Consider the following 22,954-nt stretch of genomic DNA (forward strand, 5'->3'; position numbering starts at 1 on the left):
CCCGGAAATACCTCTATGGCTTAAGGAAGAGGAGAGGCATGTCGTGGCCATGATCTGTACTTGTCCTCACAGGGCCCTGTGATCTATATGCTCGCACTCCCCATCTGCTTCTTGGAGATGAGTTGACATGTTTAGGAGCCTGGGCACTGCTGAGGGCATAGCTCCCAGCACCGTGCTACACAGAGTCTGGCTCTGTTCACCTCACCTGTCAACTCCTGCTGAGGCCCCAGACATTAGTCAAGGTAGGTGCATCAGCGAAACCTAAGCAGGGACCACCTTCTCCCCCTGGGCAGAGTGGTGAGTGAGCAGTGGAAGCCTGGAGCCCTGCCCCAGCCCCCACGCCAGTGCCACTTCTTTTGTCATAGGAGGCACTGGTGATATTTTTGCTCAACAAATGCTTGTCTCTGAGTCTGCAGACCCACCAGAGAATGCCAGCTTGTTTTTGCCTTTGAAGTCTGCCCTTGGGACTTGGCGGAGTAGCCGGATGTGTACTTAGCCCACAGTGGCTCAGCGCATTAAACCTGCCTCCTTGTGGGTCTGTCTATTGTGGTACCATAAGGGCTCAGCCAGCATCTGAACGTCATTGAGATAACGCGGCCAGTGAGCTAGGGTCAAGCACATTCTCCTCCAGTCACTTTTACTCCATTGTTTCTTTTACTATTCCACAGTCATTAATTTTTTAAACAATGCTTTGGTGCAGGAGCAGAGCCTCATTCTCTCCTGCTACTCTTGGTGGAAGTGAGTAAAACGGTCCAGACTGAAATGCGACAACAATTTGTAGCTCAAAAGCTGCCTAGACGCTTGTAGGTCGAATTTTGGTTAGGGGAGCTGAACACGTTGTGGTCCCCCGGCAGCGCCGCTCCCCTCAGGCCCCTGCTTTCCCTTGAGCAGGAGGTGAGGTTGGGCCTCACCATCCCCGTGTCCCTGGCCTCACACACTCACATAAATTCTTGTACATGCAGTCAAAATCATTTTTGTTCTTGTGTGATTCTAATTTTCTCTTGTTCCTCTTTTCCTTTTTCTTTACTCCTTTTTCACTTGTACTGCCCAGTGAGCATGTTGTTGCTTCTGAAAATGTGGGCTGTGCACACCCTGCATTGGAAATAGCCAGATTGCCCTCCGTACAGTCTCCATCACTTTAAAAAGCAACAACTTAACAGCTGTTTTGATCCATATATTATCTTAGTCATTTTTATTTTCTAATTTTTTGGAATATTTGCTTTGTTAGCTCATCACCCACTGGTGTTTGATACCTGTTGAAATCCTTGCTTTTGAGGAACATGTTTGGTCCTCCTTTTATTTGGTGACAAATGCGCCCTTATTAAATTTGTTTGATTGTTTTGAAGAAGTAAGATGCGAATTGATTTTGTCGGGTGCTCAGGGATTCTTTTCATGGAGTATTTAAACTTGTAAGGTCAAACTCTGCAGCATTTTGCTCGATTCCTGCTTTTACACAAACGTGCTCGGCACGCGGTTCCTGGCTGTCGCTGTGTGACGTGCATGACGGCGCTTCCTGGCCGTCATGATGAAGTGGCCGCCACGGAGGTGACAGCTGCAGGGGACGCTGTTGGAGGAAGCGGTCACCGTTTGGTTCTTTAATTTTTTTTTTTTGCATTCAACTTCCCCGTGCCATTTACTTTACTTTGCCTTCATAAAGGGGCAGAATTGGGTCTAAAATCCATGACACTATTTGTTCCCTTTACGAGGCTGGTTTTTCTGGGTATCAGGACAACATGACCTTCTCCTAAGTAGCTGGCTCACCTGGATCTGTTGGACACAGGGACAGCTAAAAGGGCCGTAGCTTCCTCTCTGCTCCAGCCAGTGGGCATTCAGAGCTGGGTCTGTGGTTTGCCTCAGCAGCCGTGCAGACCTCCCTGCCCCGGCCTTTACTTTTAACCCATGTTGGCAGTAAAGAGTTGAATCCGTTTCTGTTGCAGCTGACATCCACCACTGACAGCCGTGTCGTTAGTTTGTGGTAGTCAGTCTCCAACACCCCAGACAACCATGAAGGAAGATGATTTGGCCGACCTAGGACCCTGGATTCTCACCCTCACCATGGTTCATCTCACCCGGTGGAAGGGTTTGGTCACCACCATCATGCTGACCATGAGGCCTTGTTTCTCCTTTCATGCTCGGGTCCAAATGTGGACACTTCATTTTTCACTGAATTTGTCTCTCTTGAGACAGGCCAGAATATCTGAATGAGTCCATCACATTCTGGGTGGGGAACAGAACAGAAGTAAGTGTCGCAAGTAGATGGAGTCTAGGCTGTCCGGGTTGGCAAATGCAGGCTGGGATCTGTGATGGCTGGGCTGTACACTGGACACAGGCCTTTCCCGTGGCTCCTGAGAGCCCATGAGTTGAAGTGATAACAGCCTTGTGTGGATTCCCCCATCCTCATCTGCTCATTGGCAAGTGTGTCTGCTAATTAGGAGCTCCCCCAGACCTCGGGCCCTTCAAAGCTCAGACCATGGGAGAACCTTGAGTCCCTTCTCCTGGACATCCTGTGTGAGAATCCACTGCCTTCTGAGGTGAACAGCAGCAGGAGATGCCTCCACCTCCTGGGAGCACCCTACGGAGGACTGTTAGTGCACCATGCTGTGAGCTTGTGTGTTTCCGGCCATGGTCCCTACAGAACTACAGTTGAGATGGGCTTATTGATGGAAATAACAGGACTGATTCCAGGGCAGGGCCTGGGGGAGGGAACAGTGGAAATTGAATGTGACCTCAGACACCTCGGTGGGTGCTGGGGCTGTTACTAAAATGGGGAGTCTGGGAGATACCTGACAGGAATGGAATTCCAGAGTAAATGGTGGACATGAGGCATTTTTAAGATGCCATTTGTCATCCAAATTAGGACTTCAAAGAGGCACTCGGGTCGATGAGCCTGGGGCTCAGGTGAAGGAGCCGGACTAGAGATACACGTTGGGAGTCGTCATTCTTAGCTGGTGTTCACAGCCTTGCATGTGAATTAGATCATCTCGAGAGCTGCAGACTGAGGCTGAGGGGGGGCAGGGCTGTGTCTTGGTTGGAGGAAAGCCCAGACCATACAGCTCTGGTGTGTCAGTCAGTGGCGTTTGCCATTTTCAAAGCAATGCCAGTTATCCTTAAGGGGCCAGGGGCTGGGCAGGGCCAGCCAGGAAGAAATCTGAAGGGAGGGTCGTGGCCACGTGTGCGTCTTGGGAAGGTGCAGAGTCTGCAGGGTACGGGAGGGTAGACTCCTCAGATGCTAGAGTTGCAGTGAGGAATGGGGAGAAGTTAGTCACAATCACCTGTGAGGGAGGGAGGGAGGTCTAGGGAGCCCCACCTTACCGGACTCGCTTTCCCATGAACAGAAGGCAGTCAGACAGAGGATCTGAGGTGAGAAGGGATGGGCACTGGGAGGGGAGCCAACCTGGAGAATGGTGCTTGCAAAATTCTGGAATAGTCTCCCTGAAAAATAGAGTTAAAAATACCCAGACTCTTAAGAACATTGTTAGTGACTTGGGAGGAGGCAGTTGTTTTTCTGGCCTCCTAAGGGTAAGGCATGTATCCAGGGATACACAGAAGATACGGGCAGTCTGTTCCGGGGGCTTGATCGTTACCGGGGGAACAGTGCAAGTTTAAAGGGGGAAAAGGGCAGCGGAGGGAAACTAGCCAGGCCCCGTGTCAGGTACCAGTCGGCCGCCCTACTTGCGTGTTGCATTCACATCCATGCCTCCCAGGTGGGCGCTGACAGCCCCCTTTTGGGGATTGGGAAGCCTTCTCAGAGGGGTTAAAGTATTGGTCCATTTAGTGACTAGTAAATGCTGTAGCAGGATTCAAGCAGGGCCTTGTCAGAATTCAAGGGCATGTTCTCTCTACTGTTTCCAGTACTTCCCTGTTATACCTGGAATGGTGAAGTGGGTCAGTTTTGGAGCCTTTCAGAAAAAGTATGATTTAAGCGCCTCTGGACTGTTTCACAAAGCTCAGCATTCTTTGATGGTTCTGAAGCACGCAGTGATTTTCGCCCCAGAGAGGTAACGTCTAACTCCTTTGATGATGACGTGGTTGCAAATGGTGTACAGGTGCAAAACCAGACTTTGCAGCTTCTGAAGGGAAACTCTCCAGTTCTCCCTTGGTCGGCTTTCTTCCTCGGGATGTATCTGTGCTGCAGCATAGGCCTGAGCTTTCCATATGGAGTGAGAGTTTAATATCCGATGTTAGCATAAAACGGTCAGATGAAGAAAATCGACGTTGACAATTTATTTTTGGGTTTCATTAGTCAAAATATACTATCAGTTAATGGCCCATATAGCAAATGAAATTGAGTACAGGACATTGCATTTCTTACTTTCTATTTAGAGTTCTCTTACAGAATAATGTTGCCTGCTTTGGAACATCAGCTCCACCACTCACGGCACCTATCAGTGTGTTGGTGTGATTGCATTTACAGAGTGAATGTAATCTGGGCTTCCTCAGCCCCAAACACTTCAGTGCAGAATCACGGGCTGTAGCCGTCTGTTAGTCACGCAAATACTTCTAAAATTATATGATTCCAGAAAAGAAAGAAGAGAGAGAGAGAGATTGCCTTTATCAAATTTCCTTTCAGTTCTAACTGAAAACTGTTGTTGAGCAGCTCTGGTTTCCTTTGGATAAGAATATATACATTTCTTTGCATGTAACCTGGGTTTTGGGCTAGAACACCAAGTTCTTGCTGTCCACAAGCCACAAAAATAGTAGCCAAATTGCACACGTGTGAAATAGTTTATAACTTTTTCTGAGAAAGTATCCTTGAATTTGGGACTTGGACTGTGATTTCTGCTTTTTGCTTCCCCCACCTGTCTTGTAATCTCTCACTCCTTCCCACGTGGTTCCCAAGTGTTCGTGGTCTCAAAGGAGCGGGCAAACACCCAGTTGGTCACCATGTACTGCTGCTATAGATAGAGCCCAGACAAGACCTAAAGGACATTATCAGAGAGGACTTCCTGGAAGAAATGGGCTGTACATTCAGTTGTGAGGACAGAGTAAGAGTCAGCCAGGAGAAGGAGTCAAGAATGTGTCTCAGATCGCAGGGGCAGCCCGGGCAGAGGCCTGGAGGCTTTTGGCGTGGGGACCCGGGGAGAGTGCCCTGTGCGGTCCAGGGTGGAGGGAGCCCCTGCTGGGGAGGACACTGGAGAGAGTCCGGGATGTAGGGCTTTGGAAGAAGTTGAGTTTTACTAGAACTGACACAGTAGGCAGTGAAGGGTGTCAACAGAAGTGACCCTCAGGAAAGGTACTTCTGGTTTTGCTTCTGATATACTACAGACAAAAGGGTCGGGACGGGCGAGAGCAGGTATGTCTGTCCCTTTGAGATCCAACCCGTCATTCATTTATTCATAACACGTGCACTTCAGTGAGTCTAGGGGAGAGAGAGTGTAGCCACATAAATAAGCAAAATGTATTTGCTTCTTGAGAGCTTAGCGTTGTCAGTTAGCCTAGAATGTTCTAGGAAGAGAGGAACAAATTGTGGAGGTTGGAGGGAGGGAAGGCTTCCTTGGGAAACAGTCAAAATGAACCTGGAGGCAAGTGGGAAGTAGGAGCAGGTCAGGGGGCTCCTGAGGTCACTGGGGACCTATGTACTGAGATGAGGCTGGGCGAGCAGGGTCTTGGGTGGGGCTAGAACTCTACCAGGGAGCCTCTGAACTGTTTGAAGTGGGGTTGATGTAATCAAATTTGTGCTTTGGGAAGGCTGTCGTGGCTTTGTGTGTGTGTGTAGCGGGGAAGAGGTGGAGGGTGCCACCAACTGGGGGATCATTTGAAGACCATTCACAGGCTGGGATATGGGCTTCGGGGCTACTTGGGGACGGCAGGGGCAGTGTGGATGCCGGCTTTTCTTATGGGGGACTTGTTAGCGGGGCTGCCCTAGAGGCACCTTGTGGCTGGAAGAAAACTGATGGAGGCTGCCAGGTGGACATTCCTCTTCTCTCTTTCCATGCCTAGTGTGATTATCTTAGCTCAGCCAACATTTGGAACAAAAGAGCTAATCTCCAGGGTTGCCCAGGCCTTTGTAGAGCTCCTTCGAGTGAGATCTGATAGGATTTAGGTTTGTGTTCAGATCTGGATGTTCACTTAGCTAGAAACGTCCTGTCATTTCGATTTCCATAGGGGTTTTTATTCCTGATAAAGATTGCTTTCTTGGTGAGAGGAAAATTATTACAGCTGTTGTCTTTTTCAAAAAAAATCATATGTTTTAAGAGCTTTAATATTCAAAAGAATAGGAATATATAAAATATTTAAGGAAGTCTTTGGTGTGGTTTCTTTGCTTTCTGAGCTAATGTGGACTTAGAGCCTTTGTATTACTTAATAGCACATCCTTGTCAGTATTTAAAGAGCTGTTAGTGAGCACCCCAGGCCCCACCTCTCAAAGAATCATTAAAGTTTGCTCTGAAATAGTGAGGTCATAAACGTCTTGTTTTCAGAAATCAAAAGGTTTTAAATACGCACCATAGCTCCATTTATAAAATAATAATAAGTTCAAAATTAAGAAAATGGAGGATAATTGACTTTTTTTAAAGCCTAAACATAAACTTTCTTGTGCTAATTTTGCAACTGGAAATTTTGAAAAGAAAAATCCTACTGCAATATCATCTACGTGGTATATATATATGAGTTTCACGTTTGAAAAGTAACTGCGCAGTGGTTTTCAAAGTCAGGAGCATTCCAGCTCAAATACTGGCAGTGGTGGCTGCTGGTTTTCAATGGAAGAGCCTAAATTTGCCTTCTTAGCTTTTTTTTTTTTTTGTACTGAGAAGGTTGAGTAGTGCTTTGCCAGCATGATTTTCGGGCAATTTGAGGGCAGATGTCGTGTTCCAGCAGTGAGATATTTCCATGCATTTTATTTTCTGGACATCACCAGGGCACATGTGGGGTTTGTGCCTGCAGGCTGGAATGCTGCAGGACTCCCTAATCCATCACCATTATGTCCTGGTGCTGCTCCGGTCAGTGAATGATTTTCTGTGACTTGGAGGTAATGTGGTCTGATGGTGATGATCAGACGTGCAGTTAAATGCTATTAATTGAAATAAGAGTAACCTAGAAACATTGCTCTAACAATACAGGATGAGGGAGGAGGATTGGCTGAGCTGCTTGCAGTGGGATGTCTTCTCAGGTGACTCCCTCACCGTGATTCCTGCCAATATCCGCCCCAGCCCTGCACGGTAGTCCTGCCGAAGCAAGCAAGCACTTTGCTCAGAAACGCACTGAATTTCCTTGCGCCTCTGTTTGTTGGTTTTTTTTGAAAACACATTTTGCCCTTTGCTTAAATGCCATCCATGCTAGTCACCCCTTACACTCATTCTTCTGGACCTCGTCCATACATAGCTGCTGAATGGATGAACAGAATGTAGTATCTCCATGTAGTGGAACATTATTCACACGTAAGAGTGAATAAAAAAGAAAAAAAAAAGAGGAAAATGAAAAATGCCACCTGTTTTGGGAAGTCCACCCTGACTGTTCAACCCACACTTTTCCCTTTGAAACACAATCACTTATGCTCCACTCTACTCTTTTTGATAGTACTTACCACCTTCTAATAATCTTTAACGTTTCCAAAAAAAATAAAAAATAAAGAGATGCTGATGCCACTTCAAAATATACAAGCCTTGCTAACAGCATGTTAATTGAAAGGAAGCAGACACAAACGGCCAGATATTGTTGATTTCAGTGATCTGAAAAGCCCAGAAAAGGCACATGCAGAGGCAGAGAGCAGGTGATGGTTGGAAGGGGCTGGGTGGAGGGGGATTACGGAGTGAATGCTAGTGATAGGGGGATTCTTTTGGGCTGATGAAGTGTTCTGGAAATAGAAGGTGTTGAGGGCTGCACAACTGTGATTGTGCAGAAGACTGCTGAGCGCTGTGTCTGGGAGTGCCTGTTGTTGGGGCATCTTTATTTTGTTCACATCCTGCAATGTGAAGGGCCATCTTCTGCTGTGGTCATTCTACTCCTGTGAGTGGTGAGGGTCAGGACTTTGTAGAGTCCTGTTTCTTTTCTCCCTCTGGCTGAGTGTAGGCAAAAAAATTTAAGCCTGAGAAAGTGCTCCATCTACAGAAATGTCTTTCAGTTTTGCCTGGTGTAAAAATCTTGAGAGCTTTTAACCGTTGAGGCTAGTCTGTGGGGGTAAATAGCCTATGAAGCCTGGGTGAGCCCGGGAAGAGCCGCGCTTCCCTCCCAGACACGGGTGGGGATTTCACCCCCTTTCAGGCAGTGAAGGGCCCAGACCCGTGGGCAGACTTGACAATCGTGAATATTTACGTGTATCCGCTGCTTCATCTTGGATATTAATTTCAAGCTGAGTCAGATTGTGACGGCAGCCTCATCCTACATCAGGAATTTATAGTATCTGCTCTTTGAGGTGAAGACCTGACAGACTTGATTATTTAACAGTCTGCTTTGAATTGATATCTCAGATTCCTTTGTCGAAAGCAAAACAGCAGAAATACAGACGTCCTTTAATTCCAATGTGGCCTGGAACGGGTTTAGTGTCTGTGCCTCAGTGGCCTTATCTGCGGGTGGGGAAGATGATAACAGTGCTTCCCTCAGAGGAGCTGGTGAGGGGAGAGTGAGAAGCACAAATGGAGGACTTACACGAGATGCTCATAAATGACCGAATTTAGTGCTCTCCGCCTGGTGAGGCCTTAGGGGTAGAGATGTCAGAACAGAGCAGTCCTAGCCGGAGCTCGATACGTGATGGTAGCTGTTATGATCAGTATCACCACTGTGGGTTATCAGGTAGTTTTAAGACTTGGTAATATGATTTCATGAATAATGTTAAAAGACTAGACATCTCAGATCCAGTTTACATAGTCCTCAAGATTTCTTCTGAGAATTGGATGGTTTCTTCCCTATCTTAAATCTGAGATGAGTCTCTAAAAATTTCCGTATTCCTCCATCCTTTTGCTTTAATTCTCTATTTCTTAAAAAACAAAGTTTTTAGATGGAGTTACTGGGGACTGAATTGAGGGCCTCATGCATGCTAAGCACATACTCTCCCAAATGAGGTATAATCTCTTCCCTGATTTTTTTTTTAAATTTACATCTTAATTTTCAGAGGTTAGAGGCCTCTAATTATTTTTCTGGAGACTTGTCCATGAACCTGTAAATCTACAATTAATGGACAAAATTTGGTTTATTAAAAAAAAATCTATAGAATATTCTACAGTCCACCCAAAAGGAAATACTCATGGACTTAAAATGTTTCTCCTTTAAGGTGATTTCTCCTGTTTGGTCGAGCTTAATTTGTTAACAGCCATCCTCATCATCATAATGACCAAACTCGCTGTGAGTGGACGCCTAACTGAGGCTAAAATGCTTTGCTCATATTTTACTTCATAGCAAGTGTTTGATTGTAGGTATCAGTGTCTCCTTTTTTGTAGCTGAGGGATTGAGAGATGGGTCAGCTTGCCCCAAATGACACGCAGCTGGCGGTGGCTAGCTCGATGCTGGAATCCAGGCTGCACAGGATGAATTCTCAATTGCTCCTCTAATCAGCTTCCCGTTGAGTGTTTTCCCGAACTCCTGTGAGCCCATAAATGACCGATTTTAGCTATCTCAGCCTGATGAGGTCTTCAAAGGAGAGACACCAGTGAGAATGAGAGGCAGAGTGGCATAAATTAAAATTGTACATTTTCACAAATGTTTTATTCTCAGGTAATGACTGTAAAGGAAATAGTTTTTTAATTTAGTGCTTTGTGAGAACTAAAAACAAAACATTTAAAATAACTATTGTGCAAGAGAGAAGTGGTCTTTGAAAGTCCAACTGTTGCTAATGATGTTACTTGTTTTTTCTAGTGGTGCTTATTTACTGAAAAATTTCCAAACACTGAATTTGTTTTATGTAGTCTTAGTATGAAAGAAAACTTTGTCAGTGAGTATTGTAAGTAAAATCCTTACTCTTTTCTTTCCTGATGATGAATATCTTAGTTGTTTACATGGCTTAAGTATATTTCGTCATTTGTGAAATTTGAGTAATATGGTTTACCTTGTCTGACTGTGAGAGCTGGACGCCTTGTATACAAAGCACCGTAGAGGTGCTTAATAAAAATGCGCTTTCACAGTGACTGATAGTTTAGAAGTATCAACTCTGAATACTAAAAAGGGTAGCTTATTTCTGATGCATATTCAATATGTGTATATATGATATACATTAATATGGCTTAAAGTAACTAGGATTGTTTTTTTTAAGTGCAGTATGAAGCTTTAATGAAATCTGTGTCATTCTAGTGAGACAGGGACTACTTAAATTGCCTTAAGCAGACGACCTTGAAGATTATTTACACAGAATGTAAGCTCAGAATTCATGTTGCCGTGTAACCATCCATCAGACATTTAATTTCTCGGGATTCTGACCAGAACCATTAAGTTTAGAAAAATCCACATTGATTATTATCAGGGAATAAGCTTCTCTCTTTTGTGACTAAAGAAAATTTTGATTTTTTTCTGCACTCTTTTCAGGTTTTAAAATTTCAAAATTTTGATTTGACATGTCACTTTTTTAATAGAGAGAATAAAGCTCATGCTGTTTTAATATGTAAATAAATGTTTTTGTATTTCAATACCCTTCTATGATTTCCTGGCTCTTTGAGAAGTATTTTGCAAGATACTTAGATTACCTACTGTTGGAAAAATACAGACGTGACTTTTATGAATATAGGCGTAGTACAGTTCTGTTGGTTTTTACTACAGTGCAAGACATGAGACCTAGGAGAGCTTTGCTGCTGATTGCCAGGAGGACAGATCTCAGGTCTCAGTCTCCCCTCGTGTAAAATGAAGTGGCTGGACTGGATTCTTTCCTCTTCTAAGATGAGCTTCCATGAGCCTATGTCTTTTGTTTATATTTAGGAGTATTAGCAATATCAGATTAAATACTGAATACCCCTCCATCCCCCCAAAGCAAAGTGCAGTATATGCTACATAAGCTTCTAGTTATCTGATTCTCGTTTCTCATCTTACAGTCAATTTTTGTGTTGCATGTTTCCCGGCAACCTGGAAGGTCTTTTTAGCCATAGGTGGCGCTGTTGCAACTTTTTACAGTCTTAATTTTTCTGTTTGTAAAATAAGGCTTAAACAATGTGATTTTATTTTGATTCCTTTGCTTAATGCTTCAGAATAGCACAACGTCCATTATGTCTTTCTACCTGGAAAATTTTTTCTGCTTATATCATAGTTTTATTCTTTTATCTCGCTGTGAACATTTCAGACTTGCTGTGCAAACAATGGCAAAATCGGGCTTTTCTTCTAGTGTTAGAAACCAGTGAGCCGGGATATTATAAAACAGCTAGAAGCTGCCTCTGGAGCACCATAAAGCTGAAAGGTGTGTTGAGTTCCCTGAGTATTGACCCCGCCGCTGTGTGTTAATTGGTGGGAGTTGATTTGGTACATATATGATGGGGTGTAGTTTCTTGACTTGGGTTTGCCTGCACGTGCTGACACTGAACCATGTGATCCTGAGTCAGCTCGTTCTGAGTTTTCCCCTCGTCTGTGAGAAGGGGACACTCATATCTGCTTTGTAGAATTGTGAGAATTAGTAATTATGTAACATGTTTACCACAGTGGGTATGTCAAGAGAGCTCATAAACTTTAGCTGCTGTTTTGTGTGCAGCCATCATTTTATAGTCTTTGGTAATTACAAAGAAACAAGAAAATAAGAAAAGCTGATTTTATGATGAAAGATATTTGAGGACGTTCCATAATTCCTACACCCATAATTTAGCATCAGCAGAGTCAGAACTGTTACACAGTCGCCCTGGACCAACGTTAAGCCACAGAAATTTTTGTTACTTCATATATGTTGGGGCCTAAGGGGAACCAATACTTATACACATGTTGTCTCCAGCAGCCAACTGAGAGATGACACAAAAGAGTAGGCAGGCGATAAATGTCTTCTTTGTTACTGATGAAGCCACGTTCTCCATGAACTTCAGGGCTGTGGATAAATGAGTGTCATGATACTGTGTCCCAGAAGTAGAGACTCACCCTGTCCCAGGTATCTCTGGGCCACAGCAAGCCTTCCCTTGAGAGAATGAGCCCCATCATGCACAGGGCTGTTCTGCAATGGAGCTGAGCATCCAGGGTGCTTCCCTAGGGTAGTCAACACTGGAGGGAAAGGAAGGGTTTCACATGCCCTGCTTGTCTCCCCGGAATCACAACTCAATCTGTTAATGTGAGGAGGGCTAGCTGTGGGCCAGGGGTCAGGGCTGTGAAGGGAGTAGCACTCTGCATGGCCCAGAGGAGTGGGGAGGAGGTATCCCTTCCATCAGTTTAAACAGGTGGTGGGATGGAACAGAAGGGTTCATCCCATGAGTTTATAAAAGGAGAAATAAGAATTTCCTTTGGGTATTAGTCTAGCCAGGAAACACAGAAGATGATTAGGAAGGAGACTTGTAAACCACTGTAATATTAATTTGACATTTGTTGAGCACCCAAAATGTGCTACATTCTTTTCTGAGCGTTTTACAGAAATGAATCCTTCAATCTTCTCAACAAGCGAGTAAGGAAGGTTTGATTGTTATCCCAGTTTCACAGTGTGGAAATTGAGGCACACAGAGGGTAAGTTGACCAAGGTCACAGAACTAGTAAGTGGCAGAGCAAGTATTTTAACCCTGGCTGTATGGTATTGTGGCTCCCAGAATGGGCTTTGGGTGTTTAGATGTATCTGCATCCCTCGATTTCTGTACGTCTGTGCATCAATTAGCCCAGAAAGGACAGGGAAAGGAGAGTTACACAGGTGCTCACAGTCGTGTCTCGGCAACTGTCCACGAAGAGTGCACCGTGATTAGAATTAATTGTTTTCCAGGCAGCAGATCTGTTGGTATAACAGAAATTTAGTCCATTGAATTCATCTAGAAATCCTTCCTGCTCTGCTTCTGTCCACACTTGCCATGTGACTGCCTGCCCGTGTTTGGGCCGTGGAGGAGAACATATACTCATGGTTGAACTCTGATATTGCAGTCTGGTTCATAGTTTCACATCTTCTGTTACATTAATAAGTTAAATTTCTGGTTTTCTTGCATCAGTGTCTCATGAGTTTGGTTAATGTGAAACCAGTCCATGGGAGCCCAGGGGTTATGATGGTATAAATTTTTAGCACGTTGTGGCACTTCTAGCCATGCAGACATGACTGGGGGATGTACGCCTTTCTCACTGATTTCTCCCAACAGCAGGGTCCTCTCACGGATGTGAGGCTGGGAGCTCTCTGAGTAGCTCAGTCAGAGGCCAAGTCCACCAATCCGAAAATGATGAAGTACCTGGAAGTGGGTTTAATAAAAGTAAAGGGCTTCCAGGTAGTCCGATGGGCTGTTCAAGAAATTTGGTGAAAAGCTGTCCACTGTCTGTGGTTTAGCTGCTTCTTTGCTATTGAAAAGTCTGGAGTAGATGAAGGGATTTTAAAAAGCAGAAAGGAGTGATTTCAGGTGGTTCATCCACACCGGTGAGAAGTGATGGATGACCGCCTGTGTGAGGCACAGACAGAGTCTTACAAACTTCATAAAACAGCTTCAAATGCTCTGCCATCTGAGTGCGCTTCATATGGGGTCCAGTTCATCACTGGTCACGCTGTGAGGGCAAGTAACTGACGATGGCAGAAAGGACACGGAGGCATCAAAAAGGTCTCACTCATGTTCCCTGTTTAAAGAATGTGGCACAGTGTATTATATTTGAGCTGGTTTTTCACGGAACAGTTTTTAGTGTTTTCTGGGACTCCCCAGTGCCCCAAGGTTCCATGCAGCTGGGTGTCCCCTCATTGCAGCTCCGTCAGCGCTTGCCCTGGGCTGATGTGGTGTCACGGGAAGCAGGACGGTCAGCGTCCCCGGCTCCTCTGAGCTCCGTCTCCTCATCTGCAGAGCCTGGTTTCCCATCCGTGTCTACTTAGTAGGGTTGCTGAGAATCACACGTGATGGTTATCAGGTGTGATTTCTGGTTGTCTCTGCGATTGGCAAATAGCCAATAATTGATAGAAACTCTTGTTTTTTTTTATTGTAATTGTGTCTCCTAGATTGCAGTGGTTTTTAGTCTGCATTTTTTTATAACTTTACTCATTTTTAAATATGCCCTTATTTTATTTATTTTTTTTTGAGATACTGGGGACTGAAGCCAGGACATTGTGCATGCTATGCAGGTGCTCTACAACTGAGTAATACCCACCCTCCTTTTCTGCACTTAAAAATAAATATTGCAATACACAAAATAGCTCTTAAACTCCATCATGGGACCTGGTCTCTGTATAGGCAAATGAACACGTATACTATTTCAATAAGAATAAATGCTGTTGAGACATAAGTTTCTGAATCTGTTAATGTGCTTAAAAACGATCATAGCTAGTGATAAACACGAGACTTAGATCCAGGACTTTTTAGGGTATGTTTTGCCATCATGGGAAATTACATTCTACCGAGAAGGCTAATTGGGTCTCTTTGATATTTGGATGGTTTAGCAGGTGATCAAGGCTTTCCAAAGCTGACAGTTTTGTATTTTAAACTAACTACAAAGTTATCTTCTAGAAGATGGAAATCCTAAGTTTGTGAATTTCCCAGTAATCCAGGGGGTATGTGTCTGTGTCTGTGTCTGTGTGAACGTTTGTGTGTGTGATTTCAGGAATGTAGAAATAAGTTCCATATAGACTTCTGATATCTTTCTCTTCCAGTTCAAGGTTTAAGCATATACTTACACAAATAAATTGATTTTCTTTTGTCATTTGGCATATTGGCGGGAATAAGAGGTTCTCATACTTGTTTCAGAAGGGTTGGGAAGCATGAGCTTAGAAAACGGGAGGAGAAAGAGGCAGGGAGACACTTCACACTTTGTGCAGTATATGAGAAACGGTAGCTTTTCTTTTCTCTTTTCTTCTAAAGCAAACTGGCTCTGAATTGTAACACACTATTACTCAGAATTGCTTTTCTAATCAGATACAAGTGCCTCAGATTTTTCAAGGCAACATGAATGATGAAATGTGTTTTAGCATTTATCTTTAAAAGTAGTTTTATTTCTCAAGTAAAAGACTATAGCCTGTTTCTTCCAGCGTCTCAAGAAATTCTCATTGATCTATGTACATGTTCTATGTGCTTCTTTTCTTTTCTTTTTTTTTAAGTGCTTGTTTCATTGTGGTGTGAATCAATGTTTAATATTTCTGGATTTTGATCTTTAGAAAATGCTGATATATCAGAACTGTTAAAAACCTGATTGTTCTTTGGTCCTTGTTTGGTGGGGCACCCTATTGATTACTCTTGTCTGTTAAAGAGAGAAATTCTTCCTCTAGCCTGCAGATCATTAAGTGTATGGTTTGCAGTATGCCTTTAAATTTCATTGAATGCATTGAACATGATTGTCCAGTGAATTTTGAGTTGACTCATAGTAATGACTTTGCTTTGATTCTGTGGCTTTTGCTCCTCTCCACAAGAGCTTGAATTCTCTGTTGCATTTTGTATACGTGTTCTTCACAGTGGAAGAAATTTTGCATTTTTTACAGAGGTGGTTTTTCCTAACACCTCTGAATGCCTTCTGTAATTGATACAACAAAAATCTGTTATTTCAATGCTTAATTATTTCATAAACTAGTTTTTGGCTTAATCAGAAACAATGACAGAGTGATAATAAAAAATAGGAAAACTTTCCTTCCTTTGAAGAATAGAAATCAGGTGGTCAGGCTCACCCATGCTTTGGGCCTGACACACTTAATCTCATGTCATTGTGTATCATGATTCGGAGATGGAGTTGCTTCAGGTTTATTGATTTTTGTTTTAACATTTGTGTTGAATTCTTTCTCCAGGCTTATGTATCCTGTTGGGTTTGTTGAAACTGTAGAAGGGAAACAAAAGCTTTTTTTGGTTTCCGGAGGCCTGAGTTGCTGATGATAAGGGTTGAGGGTGGGCTGAGGAACAGAGTGACACTCCCTCTGCTCCCAGCTGAAATTGATGAACAATGAAATCAATTAAGTGTATCGGTATTTGACCAATAGAAGTTAGCGAGCCCAAACTGGCTAGTTATGCCCAAAGAAAGTACTGAATTCACCTGCAGAATTAGGTGCTTTACCAAGAAGAAGCAGCTTAGAGCAATCAGAAAAATCAGTCCTATGATGAGATATAAAGTAAATATAATATCTTTTATTTCTGAAACTTTTCTACGTTAAGTTGTGTAGAGCTAAAATTAAGTTTCAAGCACCAGGAGTTAACAGTGTGGGTGGTTCTGTATGATCATTATTCAGGAATGTGCCTAGACTCTGCTAGAGTGGCTGAAGCTGGCAGGAAAAGACCCAGAGCCAGGATTTGTCACCTTAGGGTGTCCTCCATAATGGTTCCATGTGGGAGCCCATGATTGGGTTAACAAATTGTAACAGACCCCAGCCGCCTGTCAAATTTAAGAAGAAAACGTATGCTTAGTAACTGCTTTGCAAGCAAGTGCCTGTGCATCCTCACTCCTGTCTCCTTGCCTTAAAAAGCAGAGATAATGCTTTGCTTGCGTAGATGATGTTTTAGATAGCACTCTGCTCATCGCAAAGCAATGACCCAGGCCCACAGCTATAAAGGCTGGGCTTGTGTGCAGTTAGATACTCTATTATCCCCCAAGCAAGGACCTAGCTGGTCTGGTGGTCTGCTTTGTAATTCACATGTCTAAAGAATGTATCTTATTCCCCTCACCCCATGACTTACCTAAAGATACACTAAGCCTTTGTACTCATGGTGGATTCTACAATCTCTGTCTCATCCTTCTTTCCCCAAGTTCCTGCTTACTATCACACAACTGTTAATGACGTTTTCCTTTGATTATACACAATAAATATGGGATCATTTGAGAGGCTCGTGGAGTTGGGTCCCTACGCCCTCTCTCTTTCGTGACTTTTTCCACAGAGTCTTGAGTATTCATTCCCTGTACGTAAGACTTCTGCCAGCCAGAACCCACAGTTCCAGGTGAGAAGGATGCAGGCTTTATCTCTCCTACCTCTAGGGAGAGAGAGTAGAAAATTGAGATCTGCTCTTCCGTGGTCCCTTCCTGCCCCAGGTCTGCTCCAGTTCACCTGCAGCCTTCTGGCCTCTGCTCACACTGCCTCTGTCCCAGGACTGACAGCAGCCTTTTCTTCCCTGGTAAACATTTCCTGTGCCTTTTAGAAGTTGGTCTCTTCTCTGCAATACAACCCTGGCAGATGTGATGGTGGTAAACGTGCTGGAGGGCAGTCACTTGGGGACTGCCAGGAGCCATGCTGATTCTCCTGAGTCTCTCATTCGGGGTTACAGAACTGTCGAGCAGCAGAGGAAGCCCTTTAACGTGAGGCCAGCTCAGCATTGCATCACTTTCATTTTATTTTTGAATTTTCAGTGGAGAAATTATTTGTAGCAAACTGTTCCAGATTTTTGGCTGCCTGCTTTCCTCACCACCATTTCCTTGTTGGCTCTGGTGCTTGTTGTAAGAACCAGGTTTCTTCTCTGGTTATTTCTAGCAGCTGGGCTTGCCGAATCCTTGATCTGCATTTGAAGCAGAATGCTTCTTCGTGATGTCAAGCTGATTTTCCTATTTCTGAATATTTCGTGTACACTCAGCAACTCTTTCAAGTGAAATGCTCTTGTCCAATTCTGTTAACCCATATTTGCCGATCTCCTGCTTTCATGCTGAGGGCAGTTTCTTCTTCCTGTAATAAAAGTTAGCAATTTGCATTTACTATTTGAAGGTTCTGGCCCTAGGTGCTTTTGTCCTTAACAGTTTTAATACAATTCACCCATTAAAATGTGCAGCGGTTTTTACTCAAAGCCCAGAATTGTGCATCGCAGTCAATCTTAGAATATTTTCATCCCCCAACAGGAAGCCCTGTATGCACAAGCAGTCATTCCCATCTTCCTCATCCTCCCCCAGCCCCAGGCAGCCATTGTTCTCTCTCTATGGATGTGCCTGTGCTGGACATTTCATGTAAAACAAGTTATTTCATGTAAATGGAACTGTCTATTGTGACTGACTTCTTTCACACTGAGTAACTTTTTCAATGTATTTCCAGGTTGTGGCCTGGGTCAGTACTCTATGCTTTGCTATTGCTGAATTATATTCTACTGTATATCTGGGCCCTACTGTTTACCCATTCATCAGGTGATAGTCGTTTGTGTTGTGTCTGCTTTTTGTTTGTGAAGAGTAATGGCGCCGTGAATACTCCTGTAGGAATTTTTATGTGGACATTTGTTTTCAGTTCTCTTACTTGTGTGACCAGAGAGCAGAAATGCTGGGTCATTCATAAACCAAATGTTCAACTCTCTGAGGACCTGCCAGGCTGTTTTCTAAAGTGGCCACCCTGTGTTACATCCTCAAAAGCAAGGGCTGCGCGCTCCGCTTCCTCTGTGTCTTCATTAGTGCTTGTTACACATTTTTTTTATTATAACCTATTGTAGTAAGTGTGAAGCGGTTTCTCCTAGTGGTTTTGACTTGATTTCTTTTACAGCTAATGATATTGAACATCGTTTGATTGTGCTTATTGGCCATTTGTATATTTTCTTTGAAAAATACATTTTCAGATACTTTATACACATTTTAATTGAGTTCTCTTTTTCTTGTTGAGTTGTAGGAGTTTTTTCTTTTATTTGAAGATACAAATACTTAATCAGATAAATAATTTGAAAAAATTTTCTCCTCTCTGATGTTTTTTCACCTTCTGGATGGTGTCCTTTGAAGCAAATTTTTAACATTTGATGAACTCCAATTTATCACTGTTTTCTTTGTTCCTTGAGCTTTTGGGGTAATATTTAAAATCTGAGGTATTTTATTTAAACTTTTATATAAAAAATAACTTAATTCTTAAGACTGTTCTAGGAGATGGGTGCTGTGGCTGTCCCCAGTCTATGGATAGGAGACTGAGGTGCAGAAAATTTCACTGAAATATCAGTGTCACAGCTACCCAGTGCTGTGGGATTTCAGACCCTCATGTTTGTCCCCAGCATTTGTGATCTTCACCACCATGCTCCACTACTGCCTGGAATCATTAATGAAAAAGTTTTCCTTTTTTGATTTCTTGATTGTTTGTTTTCTCATTGGGGAACTCACCTCTTCATTTTCCTTGCAGAGATCTGTGTAGGTTTATTTTAGATCTCATGTACTTATTTATTACACAGGCTCCAGCGATGATTGTGCCTAGTTGATCTAATCAATTCATACTCAAGTCTTTCCTGCTCATGACACTAAAAAGAGAGTCATGATTTACATAATGCTCAAAGAAGAATGTACCTGAGTGATTTTATTTTTCTAACCAATCAAACAAATCAAATAAAAACCCGGTGTTGGAACAGATTATAAGCCCTGCAGAATAGGGTCACTGTCTTCCTTGTGTTTCATTTGATTTGTCACAGTGTCTGGATAGTGCCTTGCTGTCCAGCAGTTTTGTGAGTATACGGTGCTCGTGAATCATTGTAAGGAAAGAATTTTGACAACAGACTGTGTTGTTCATTTCACAAGGGAAAAGATCATATAGAAATACTGCTCAGATTTATTTTAAAATTAAGCTTGGTGTTTTGAGAAGGGTTCAAGAAACCATACAAAAATCTTTTTCACTAATTTTAAATCTATCTTAGACACATTATGCATACATAGCAGAGTAACTTATCAACTAGTTTTGACAAGAGGAGTGTATTATTGATTATCTATTTTAGTTGAAATATTCTACCTGGGATAAAGTAATCAGTGCCCATAAATGAACAAATATGTTTGTATTTCTATGCAACATGGGGGCAGACTTCATATGTTTTTATATAATATATATGACTGTGTGTTTTAATCTGTCTGTCAGTGTTTTTATAGTTTTTCATCAATGTTGTAACTTTAGAATTCTTCTATGGAAATCACCCCCAATTCTAGTGCAGTTTGTACTGTGTATCCTGTCTTATGCATGGGATTCCACTGTCCCCTCACTGAGGAATTTCCTCTCCTATTGAGTTAGTAGCAGAGTTAAAGGAACTGTGATTTCTAGGCCTTTGCTCTCCATGTGTTTGCAGTTGGCTGTCAATCAAGATTTTCTCTTTCTTGAGTTTTCATTGTTCAATTAGAATTTTGGAAATAACAATTAATATGTTGCAACACTCTCCCTAGAAACTTGATGTGTTTGTGCTTTCCAGTTTCCAATTTACAAAAAATGTAAATGCACTCTTGTTTTTAAATAGTCCTTTTTCACTAGATATTTGTTTACTTCTTTATAGTCAAAATATTTTTTTCCCAATGAATGAATAGGTTTGCATGTTTTAAAAGATACCTTACTTTTTAAATTTCTTATTCTAACAGGTATATTCGTTGTACAGAATTTAGAAAATAAGGATAAACACAATTATAACTTAAAAATGGCCTCTAATCTCACCTGGAGATACAGTTGTAAGGTTTGAAATTGAGAATTACAAGTCCTCTCAAACTGTTCTTCTATTTCAAGTACGGTTTGGTTACTGAGATCCTCGAATTCCCATATGAATTGTAGCAGCAGATAGTCAGTTTCTGCAGAGGAACCCACTGGGATTGTGATCGAGTCCACGTTGAATATATGGATCGCTCTGGGGAGCACTGCCATCCCAAGAATGCTGTCATTTGATTCAGGAATGTGCGTGGTGTGTCTGTCCAGGTATTTAGGTATTCTTTAATTTTTTTCAGCATTGCATAGAGTTTACATTGGATTATTTTACTATATATTTTGCCTTTATACTGAGGACAAGTGTGCAAGGTACCGGGATCAGAAGTGTATTGGAGCTCCGCAGCTTGCTGCCACCATGGACGCTGTGCTCTTGCTTCGCCCACTGTACAATGTTGCACAAAATAGGACCTAAGTAACTCTCTCTTGAAAGAATGATTATATGATTGCTGGATGATGCTTGAGAGTCCTTGTGATGATGTCTTTTTCCCAGAATTTCCCCTCTTCTTTACTATGCCCTTTCCCTTCCTTTCCTCCAGCCTGTGTTTCAGCCTGCCTGTGGCATTGATTTTCCTTGTCTGTGGACTCTTCCTTTCACTAGTTCGTGATAATGTTACATGTGAGATGTGGAAACTTGCTAGATGTCAAGAAAGAGGAAATCCATTGCATTCTAGTTTTTTTAGAGTGTGCTATTGTATTATCGATTGAAATGAAATCAGGCTGACCCATTGAGCCATCCCCTGAGCTCTTTTTGCCTTCCTACAGGTGATACTGCTCTCGTTGCTGCATGTGCCCTTCCCCCAGACTTGGTTTTGGGGTTGAGTAAGTCACCGTCACTGGAGCCCTCTCTTTAAATGATGAAGAGAACATTTGCTCTTTCTCCCTGTTTGGGGACTTGGATGAGATGAGGCAACAGATAAAGAATGGAGCCCCACCTCATTCTGACCCCCGCTCTTTCCGTTCCTTTCTCCAGGGGAAGAGTACAATTCAAAAATATAAAGATTGTGAACTAATGAGATAGACAAGACAACCGATCATTTATTAAATACCCTTTCATGCCAGAAACAAATGTATTATACACACAAAAAGCACATAAAATACGGTAGTACTGTGGTTACAAACGTGGGTCCGAGTTCGAGTCCTGGTCTGGAGTGACAAGTCCTGTGAGATGGAGAATTGGTAGGTCGGCTTAGCCTCTCTTGGACTTGTTTTCTGTCCTGCAGAGATGGGGCTCGCTAGGCGTCCCTCCCCCGTAGAGGTGCTGAGGGGTGTAAAAGACACGTGTAGGCAGACCGAGCACAGCTGCTCTTTCCTCGTAAGTGCAGGATAGCATCGCTTTTGCGGTGATGGCTTTATGACTGCACCGTGTAGACTCTCAGTGCTCCAAAGGGATGCCTTGCAGATTGGAGATGGGATTCTCACTTCTGTATATACCCAAGGATTGTGTTATTGGGCCTTGCTAATTTGACTCTATTCTTTAGAAAGTACATAATGTAGATATATCTTTCAAACATGCATGATTTTTTCTTTTATTATTTATAGTTCTACCCTCTCATCTCTTGGTGTGACTTTTCATGGAATCCAGGAAACAGTCCTAAGCAACCTGCCTCTTCACACTTCTCCGTGGTGGTTTCCTTCCCTGACTAGAAGAGGGTTTTGCATAGGTAATTTTGATTGCTCCCCTTCTCTTGGAGACTCTCTGTTTTTCTGCCCATCTCTCACCTGTCCATCTGTCCATTTCTCTACCCACTCATTCTTCTGACTTGTTTCAATAAGCATTTCAGGCAGCTTACAGAAGAACAGGTACCAAATAAACAGGTGAGAAAATGGGGCCAAGTTCATACAGTGAGGCTAGGAGTTGAGCCTGTGTGAGAGTTGCCAGCGTGAGACACACGCCTCTGCCTTGTGACTTATAAGATAGACAACATCAATGTGCCTGAAGCTCCCAGCAGACACAGGGAAACAGGGTTTGTGGGAGATGCTCATTGGCTGTGAAATAAATAAGTGGCTTAGTAGAAGCCCAGCCTTTCCAAGTACTAAGGCTTAGGAGAATATTTTAGTGTCTTCCAAAATCAGATTATTGCATCTTTTCTTTTTCAGAGTTTTATGTATAGTTGGTTTACATTCTATACCTGGAAATTTCTCCAAAACTTCTGCCCACGTGAGTCCCATGACTCGGGAATGGGGTGGTTCTGCTCATTGACGGGTGTTGGCCAGAAACGGAAAATGACAGCCTCAAAGGAGCCTGGGATTTATCAGTTATGTTTTGTCAGTGCTGTAGATTTCAGAAAATGCTTTCACCTTTTCTTTCCATCTGAGGCAGCAGCGCGCTCTCTTACCAGCATCAGGAGCTCAGGGCCACGGGATGGTGGGGGCTGACTGCACTGCCGTCAAGACAGCTGAGCTAGTCACTGCAGGTGTGGTTCTTTTACATACTGCAGTTCATGCTCTTTACTAGAATGTTTCAACAGGGAGTTAATTAACTGAGTTAATTAACCTTTTATAAATATGATGCTTTGTTGAAAAGACAGTCATAGGCAGAATATAAGTTGTGATCACTTTAAAAATGGTTTCATTACTGAAATTTCAGTAGGAAAGATCCAGTTT

General features: G+C 42.9%; 1 protein-coding gene across 1 annotated transcript in view; it reads left to right on the plus strand.

The window, feature by feature from the left end:
* LOC140694865 (uncharacterized) overlaps nt 1-22,954 on the plus strand; it is a 93,964-nt gene that overhangs the window by 70,857 nt on the left and 153 nt on the right. Inside the window, exon 16 of the mRNA XM_072957890.1 lies at nt 21,890-22,011. The gene's annotated coding sequence lies outside the window, so the exon portion shown is untranslated. The remainder of the gene's footprint in view (nt 1-21,889; nt 22,012-22,954) is intronic.

Source organism: Vicugna pacos, unplaced genomic scaffold (genome assembly GCF_048564905.1).
Source record: "Vicugna pacos unplaced genomic scaffold, VicPac4 scaffold_106, whole genome shotgun sequence".
Taxonomy (NCBI): Eukaryota; Metazoa; Chordata; class Mammalia; order Artiodactyla; family Camelidae; genus Vicugna; species Vicugna pacos.